This window comes from Haemaphysalis longicornis, unplaced genomic scaffold (assembly GCF_048455015.1).
Source record: "Haemaphysalis longicornis isolate Haplotype H1 unplaced genomic scaffold, Haemaphysalis longicornis Haplotype H1 scaffold_10, whole genome shotgun sequence".
Lineage (NCBI taxonomy): Eukaryota > Metazoa > Arthropoda > Arachnida > Ixodida > Ixodidae > Haemaphysalis > Haemaphysalis longicornis.
In genome coordinates this window covers 133,768,758-133,777,962 of record NW_027526204.1, presented here as the reverse complement: position 1 = coordinate 133,777,962, position 9,205 = coordinate 133,768,758, and positions in this window count along the sequence as shown.

Genomic DNA, 9,205 nt, shown 5'->3' with positions numbered 1-9,205 from the left:
TAATTGCCCATTACTCTCCCAGTATTCATTCGGATCGTTCGGATCGGATGTCTGGATCGTTCGGAGAACCGCCGGTAGTATTAACCCTAACCTTTCACGAACGATCAGGATCGAACCAGGTGCGGGCATGCTTCCTGCCCGGAATATTGCTTTCAGAAGCTCGGGCGTTCACCGTGGTATGTTATATTCGCTAATTGCGCAACAATGCTTTCCAAAACTAAACTGAAAGCATGATGGCCGACCCTGAAGCGTGAGGAAAGCAGCCTGTTTTGTTGTATAAGAGCTGCAGTCTATGTTTTTTAAATTAGATCAGCTCACGGAAAGTTTTGATTTACATTTATTTCGCGTTCTAAAACCACTTAGGAACTGTTTGCCAGAAAAGCATTTATAGATGTTTCTCCAATGAGCGCTCGCCGTTCAGAACTTTTGTGACGTCACAAACCGTGGTAGCTAAAAGCGTGCGGGGCGTCGTCGCCTGTTTTCACGTTTCCGGCGTTTTCTGCCTTATGAAACATCTGCTGGTTGCGAGGATGGTGTATTTAAATTCCTAGTATCGTAATCTACCGACACAGGCCAACTTGCTTCCACCCTTTAGTGTTCCTCTAAGCAGTGTCTGGGGTACAGGCGAAAACTCAACTTACAAAATGGTACTATGGTTAAAATGTGGTTACATAAAATTTAGAAATTCTATCTCAGCTGTTCGACATGACCTTTTATCTTAGGCTAATGTAGCTATAACGACGTTTTACTATGCTCAGATTTTTATACGAGATGCGGGATTTTCGCCCTCACAGGTCAACTGAAGACAATACGAGACACAACGCTGGCTAAAGTGATTTGTGAAAATGGCGACAGCGTCATCCATCAAATTCAGCCGAGAGCGCTTCGTTTGCAGATGCCTGGGTAAGTTCGCTCACAAAAGGTTTTCAGAAAAGTAAAGCGGATCCCACGGGTATGTGGGAATCTGGATAACGCGAAGCTTTCATCGAGGTACACCTGGGTTTAAACGAACTTGCGTGTGACATTTTGTTAGATCGTTGTTGTGCTAGGCGTAGTCGCTGATTTTTAAGAACGGTAAGCAGTGGCAAGCGCGTCAATAAATACGAAACGCAAAGGAAACGTTCTGGCGAAGACGACGCCAGCTCCAAACTCAGAAAGCATGATACATGCATAAACTAGGCTTCCTCCGGGCGCAGTGCCGCTAGTCGCTTCCTCGGTCGGTCCTTCGGGCACAGTACGGGGAGGCCAGCGCTATCTGGCGCAACTTTTAAGCGAAGCTTACTATCCCAGGTCAGACCCAGAAAACGGCTCGTTACTCGTAGCGTCAGCCTGACCTTCAAGCTCAGCCAAGGTCAAGCCAGCGCTCGTGCGTCTCCGCAGTGCAAGCGTCTAACCACTCTATATAGCGCACAACGCAATAAACCTACTATGGGCAACGGTTTGCCAACTAAGACCCTTACGAAGACTTTAATTTCCTGCATGCTCACAGTGGCTGCTTTTCTTTCTGTTCAACTAAGAGTGATCTGGCAAGGATAGTGTGATATGGAATCTACACTCCTCCTCTCAAGACATCATACATCATCTGCAAACAGCCCTAATCCCGACTGACTGATCGCCACCTGCCCTCCCCTCTTTCCCCTTTCCCTCCTACTTCCCATAATAGCATCTACAGCCACGTGGTCTCCCCATCTTAATAAAAGTTATTCAGCAGAATTAAATTCGTGGTGTGCGATTACAAGGCATTCGCAGCCTAGTCCGCGCCGCACCTGAGGTAATAAGATTACTACTTTTTGCGATGCAGGAATGAAGTGACGCTCTGTTCCAAGCTCCCCGACATCGACTTGACGGAATGGGAGGAAAAGCTGTGACCACGCTGCAACCACCGCTAGCGAGCTAATAAAGAAGGCGCTGCCTTCTACTTTTCCTCCGCAGTCTCTTGCCTTGTGTGTTCTGCCCAAAAGAACGCCGTCGAATACTGCCTGTGCTGCCCGGCTGTTTCAAAGGCCTTCTGATTGTCTATCGAGTGCCCCATTGTAAATACATGGGACGCAGTTGTGAGCAAGAGTGCAACTGTCAATTGAATGTTACCGTGTAGCGCATGCTTAAGAAAGACTAAAGAACGAGAATGTCTGATACACAAATTTCAGCCTGCTACTTCTCACGGGGAAACGGGTATATACGGGTGGACAAACCAGAAAAATGGATGGATATAGAAGACATGCTTGATGACAATGAAATGAGCCGATTTGTTACATACACACGACGCATGTCTAACATGCACCACAGCGCAAACACTGTCTGCAATATGCTAATTGACACCAGACTTACTCGCCCAGATCAAAGAGCTCTGACTGACAGCCCGTATTTTGAAGAAATGAAACAAGGAACAAAAAACAGCCGTAAATGTAGGCACCCGACCTGCTTGTCGTTTGCCGTACGTGGAGGCAAATAGAACCATACGTATGGCGCGGCCACACTATATATTGAGAAAAGAGGTGGTTAATGCGCACTTTTCTTTCCAACAAAACGTTCTTCTACTACTACAATATTTGCAGCATCTATCTATTGGCCCTCCTCCTCCTCCTTGTAGGATCTTTGTAACGCATGTTGGCAACTGCCTTTCATACAATCGCCGTCAACCCCATGGGTAAGTAAAGGGGGTTTCTTGCAAACTATGCTGTTACGTGGCGTAGGATGGAGGCGACACGAACTATGGTAGATGGTGAAGAGATGCATTTTAATGTGAGGCAGCCACCTTGGTACATCTTCTTCACCTAGAAATACTACCATCGTCCTCATCGTCATTGGCATCGTCATCACCATCATTCGAAGACGAAGGAGCACGCGCTGCATTGCTCGTGACAGCACACTGCTGAATCTCTCGCTCTCTCGCCCTATCGAGCCGTGCCCCCCAAAAAAATGGCAAGCCCGAAGCCCGCGGTGGACCTGGCCCATGGAGCCGAGAACCCAACGCCATCTCCAAGGTCCCCGTGCGGTATCGACTCGCCGCCCGAGTTGCACTGCCTTCACCGAGGCAAGCTTCGCTGCCGGCGACATTGCAGCAAACACGGCCCCCCCGCCGGGACACTGGGCCAGCCGACCACCCTTAACGCCACGCCCGACCACCAACTTGAAGCGTTGAGTGAGTCGGAAATCAACGCCGCCCAACGGGGATCTGAATGCTGGACACCAGAGTTCAGGCGAGTATACCTACCTCCAACCAGGGCACTCCCAGCCGCAGCTTTCTTTCTTGGGTGCGTCTAACCTCACCAGCCGTGAGAATTACCTCCGGAAAATTCTCGCGGCAGTTTCCACAAAAACTGCTTGGCCTGAATTTCACTCAACATCACCCACCAACGTAACCCAACATAACCTACCTAGCCGAACGTAACCTACCCAAACCCAGCCCAGCTGTAACAAATCTAACCTAACCCAGCAACGACATAGAACGCAACATATAGTAAACCTAATCCAACCCATTCTAGAAGTTTTGTTCGTCGATCTCTTGATATTGTAGGCGGTCGATAAGACGGTACGGCAGGGCCTACATTTATTTACAGTTGCGTTGTGGCGTCAACATGGGCCCGAGAATCGGGGAGCGCCCGTGGAGTGCGGCCAAGCAGCGCGTACGCCATGATGTTCTGAGCTGCGTCATCTCCCATAATGATGATGATAGGGCACGGCCGTTGGCGATGATGATGCCGCCACAAAGCACCCCCCCCCCCCCCTAAGCGCGCAGTGCGTGATAAAATAGTGGGGTAATTAAATGCGCGCGAAAAATGAATGAAAAGGCAGCAGAAGGAGCTCTGTAAATATGTCCGTCCGTGGTCACAAAATGTTCGGTGGGCATTCCAAGGTCAAACTATAGGAATCGAAAGAGGGACAGTCCAGGTCGGCGTTGAGGGAGCTTCCGGGGGAGCTAGTAGCTTCGGCAGGCCTACACTGGGAGTTTCGTTGCGGTCGCAGGCGGAAACGAGCTGACTGCCGTGCAGGGGCAATTGAATATGGTGGCCAGCGAGGTAGGGCGCCGGCGAAACACGACACACTCATCCGGGCGCGTAGCTTGCATAGGCGGTGACGGTTCGGACGGTCCGAAGTCAGTGATGGCAAAGCGAGCGGGGTCGTTGAGAGCACATCATACCGCAGCCTGTGACAAGCGTCGCCAGAGCGCTGGGTGCGGCGTGCTGTCAACAGTTGAGGCGCTTTTTTTGGGTGAGCGATCCTTGTACTTAGCAAAGCGCGCAAGATACGTTGATGGGCGCGTGCTGTGAAGTAGAGCACTGCACGGGCCTGATTTTAAGGCCCGAGCCCGACCCGGGCCCGTAACACCTAGGCCGAGCCCGGTCCGGGCCCGGGCATTCATAAGTGAGCCTGGCCCGAGCCCGGCCCGGACCCGCCATCTCAAGCCCAGGCCCGGCCCGGCCCGGCCCGGTAATTTATTTTTTGGCCTAGGGAGGTCCCGCGCGTGTGTGACCAGGCCCGGTCTTTGACGCTGAAGTAAGTTTGTTTATCAGATTCGGAGCGATCAGACGGAGCATCTAGTCTGTACAAGCACGTCATGAACTGAAACGCAAAAAATAAGGGTTTAAAAGTGCACGTCACTGTCTGCAGTTCACGCCACATCGGCTAATAATAGCTCGTATTCTTACACGAGAGACACCATCTTTTTTGATGACCAGCTAGTTAGACTCTTGGCAACTTCGCGTGTTGTCTCGGCAACAAGTTGGTATTGTTGAAATTTTTTGATCCGCATTTGAATCAACGAGTATGTACGCGCGTTGAAATACTTCACCTGCAGTGGTTGTTAAGACGTGGTGTTTCTCTGGCACGCGAGTTTGATTCCCGGCCACGGCAGCCACATTTTAATTGGTGCAACATCTAAAACACACGTGTACATACATAACCATAGGTGCACAGCTCCAGGATGTCTGAATTAATTCCTTCCCCTCTTGGGCATTCCTTGTAATCGTATCTTTGATATTTATACGCCAAAATATAAAATCTCGATGTAGTACAAGAACTGTCATTAAAATTGCAGTATTGTGACCATCAGACCTAGCAAAACACGTTTTCAAAACAATGCGTACAACTAACAGCAAGAAGCGCGCAAAAATGAACCAAAAATATTCATTTTGATGCTCTTTTCTACACTTCACGTCGTACCTATTAAGGGCCGTGCCTATGAATTGAATCCCGAGCCCGGCCCGGGCCCACGGCGTCGAGCCCGAGCCCGGCCCGGGCCCGCCGATAATCGACTTCGGGTGGCCCGGCCCGGCCCACGGGCCGGGTCGGGCACGGGCTTTCGGGCCGGCCCGGGCCCGTGCAGTGCTCTACTGTGAAGTTGACCTGTCGCCTTTGCCGTGTGATGGGGCGAGCCGTGATCAGCCCCCGCAATGCTCGCGACAGCCCAGCAGCGGCTTTGGGGGTTCACTGATAATGGCGAGCACAGGATAGCGTAACGCGTGGCGTTTGTTTTCCAGGATCAACGCTCATCTGCGCTACCGCAGGATGGGGAATGGTGGGTATCATAATGAGCGCCTCCCCGGCGGCGTTCTGCAATCCCTGTAGTGTGCTGCGCTTGTCCTCTGAGAAGTGGTGAGAGGGAACGATGGGATTCGTAGGACGACTTCTGCGAAGTGGTCGCTGCAGCTACCTGGCAGGCAGGGGCAATGCGTGGGACAACAGCGTCTTTGACAGACACCTCAAGACGTGGGTCCGAGCATGGTGTGTTGGGTGCCAAGGTCTCGCCCATGCCCAAAGAAGACGCTTGCCTGAAAGGAGGGAATTGCGGTTGCCTCAAAGCCCAGCCTGGTGGTTCCGTAAGAGGAGGGGAGCAGATTGTAGACGAAGCGGGGCTCCATGGTGCCGACGTCCGGGTCACCAATTATGTAGGCGGCCGATGAGACGGTGCTTCAGGGCCTACATTTATTTACAGCTGCGTTGTGGCGACAACATGGGCCCGAGAATCAGGAAGCGCCCGTGGAGTGCGGCCGAGAAGCTCGGAGGCCATGATGTTTTGAGCTGCGTCATCTCCCATAATGATGATGATACAATATATAGTATAATATATCGCCACAATATAGTAATAACCAGAACAAATAAAGCATTAACAAAATCTCGATGATCGAAAGCTTTAAAAATTCTGAAAGCTAAAAAGAAAGAAAAAACGTGGCTCCAACCCACTCTGTGAATGTGGTTGGACTGCGAAGCTGTAAAAGGCACCCATAACGATTGCCCATGCCACGTAACTTGAATTCACACGCCTGGCTCTATGAAGAGTGAAACCAGAGGCAAGTGAAATGTACTTAAGCACACTTTCTATTACTGCACAACGACGTTCACGACTTCTTTATGTTCTTCTTCTTGTGGCTGTTTTTCTGGCGTGTTTACTTTCCGTGGTCTACCCAATGTAGCCGGGTATGAACTGAAGGAGGTGCTATGCCTGTCTCCCTTTCCATATATGAAAGCGTGGTGACGTCACTACGGGATTTCTATGCAGTTGGGTACTTTTGCACCCGGAGTCCCTTACGCAACTGTAATCATTACAGGTATGGCCAGTTCCCCTGCATAGGTATGTGCCTGGCTCCTTAGGGATGATAATTTTCTGCTGACATTGCCACAAAAATTCGCTTGGATGGTAGAGGCATACTGCTTCTCAGTAGAACTTCCCCCCTGCCGCCCCCGAACATGAAGAGCCTTCTCGCTTCAAAGCTACTGCTACACCACAACGCCACAGGAGCCGCTGTAGGAACGAGTTGTTAGGGAATATTTGTCCCAGAGACTCAGGGTGGCGTACTTAGCTAAACAGAGACGTCTGCAGTGATAAATTTCGGACGGTAATTCTGCGGGTTGGTATGAAATTAGCCACTAACTTTTTTTCATCGTTCTCAATGACCATCTGCCATGTGACCTACGGCTGCTACGTAGATAAGCGTATATAATATATGGTTGGATTAGCTAAGCCTAGTAGAGGATGTCGTCATTCAGCATCCCCCCAGAGTTTCAGTGGCTAAGACTGAAAAAATAAATGCGGGTACGTCAGAGCAGGATGATTTTAGCGATAATAGCTGCAGCAGAGCGAATAACCGGTCCCGGTGTGGCCCGGTGCACGGTTAAGGCACCTGCGCATACGCACAACCGGTCTCGACCCTTCTGCGCACGCGCAGTGGTGCCAGTTACCCTGCCCGGACCATCCCTCCATTCTTCTATAAGTCTCAACTGAGACGATATGAATTAAGAGTGGAACCCTGATGTGCTGCCTGCCCGGGACGGAGACACCGACGCATGCGCACTGTTTACTCAAACCATTTAACAACTACCCCACCAGAGTTTCCAACGCTATTGCACAAGATCTCCCACAGTGACCTCCGCGAAGGTTCATTTCGCACCACCCGTTCCCTCGATCAGGTCGTTGTCCTCAGGCGGCGCCAACCTGGAGCTCCGGCAGGACTTCGACCCCTTTCTGATGACGCCCCCTGGATTTTCGGAGCTTTCCGAGCCTCGTGCCGACACTTGTGTTCCCGTATTGGCCAGCGAAGCGGCCCTGCCAGCAGCGGAACACTTGTGCAAAAGGTGCCCCCAGTGTCGCAAGGACATCCTCCCTAAGAAGGTATGCTGTCCTCAAAACTAAAGTGTGCATGGCACTCCGGGCCTCAAGCTCTAAGGAAGCCCCTTATGACCCAGGAGTGTACACACACCAACGCTAACGTTGTCTACAACCAAACAACCCATTTGATATGACGGCCGCCCAGTTTATAGACGCCCCAAGGCATCCTGGGTACAAAAGTTGCCCCTGTCTTGTGGTCATGATAGATTGTAAACTACCCATATATTATAAAGCACATTTCCGGGCAAGCTTTTGTGGGGAAAATTGTCTTTGCGGGGAGCATCTTCCCTCTTAATCAAAACTGCAGTACAATGGCACAGTGCGCTATCTCGTGACGGGCTTTGAAAACGCCCACGCCATCTCGAGCTTCGATTAAAGAGCCCCTGCATTACTTCCAAGGACTCTGCAACACTTTCAATAAACGATTTCACACTCTTCTTAAGCATAACATCCGCCTTCCGTTTCTGCTTTGCATTTGTGGCAATTTTTTAAAGTGGCTACCTGATGCGATTATTGCTGCAACTCAAACAAATCCATCCAGTTGCCGCTACATCACTCTAATGACGTAATTCAAGTGCTCGAAGAACGCCACTACCGGGAAAAAGAGAAAAATCTTTTGAGAAAGTTTCCTGATGAGCATAGATCAGTAATTTTTGGTTGACGTACTTCATGACCTCTTATTCTCAGTAGTGAATGTGTTTGTTTACTACAGTCTGAAAGCCTTTAAGATTTGGAGCAAAGTTGAGAAAAGTGTTGCGAGGTCCCTCTCAGCTTATTTTAAAATCGGAAGCAAGATTAAAGCCTGACCGATTAACGCGTGTAGTTCATTGATTAACCAACCACGACATATCCGAGACAAATTTAACTGCTTTACGCACATCAGATAACTTCTGAACTCGCCCCAAAAATTTTTGTTTCGAGGTACGAGCATTTTGTGTGCGCTTAAATGTGACGTAATACAAGTTACACGCCACCGCTTATGGCCGGCTTCGTTGTAGTCACAGCATTTGAAAACACTTGAAAGAAAATCGCAACAGAAACAAAGCCGAAACTAAGAAAAAGCTATCTGCTGCGGCCACGGAAAAAGAAATATTTGAGGAGGAGAATGCGCTGGGCTGGGACAGCGCGGGCGGGCGACGCGTTAATGTCGCTGTCTGGCAAGGAGGAAATGCAGCTTGCGGAGCAGCACAACAGATGGCGTATCAAGCGCGTTGCCGTAGTTTACATGTTCTACGAACGCGACGCACAAAAATCGTAATATCATCGAATATATTGTGAAAATTGCCAGATTTCTTTCTGTAAAATAAATAAATAGAAGTGGTGGACATTTTTAGCAGCAGTTATTAATAAATACTGCCCTAGTTACAAGCCGTACCGCGCTTGAAACGAAACACTAGAAGGAATCCCGGAGCAGACGACGACTGCCGACGCTGCCTTTCCGCCGCCAAGAGTGGTTCACTCTCGCTGCTCTCGCCTCTCGCGGGCGGCTTTCAGATTTGCGCGCGTTTATGTTGCACAGGCAGGGCAGCGAAGTTAGGACAGTCTAAATATGAACTAATTGCATAGAGGCTAAGAACCATCATTTACAGGAACTAATGA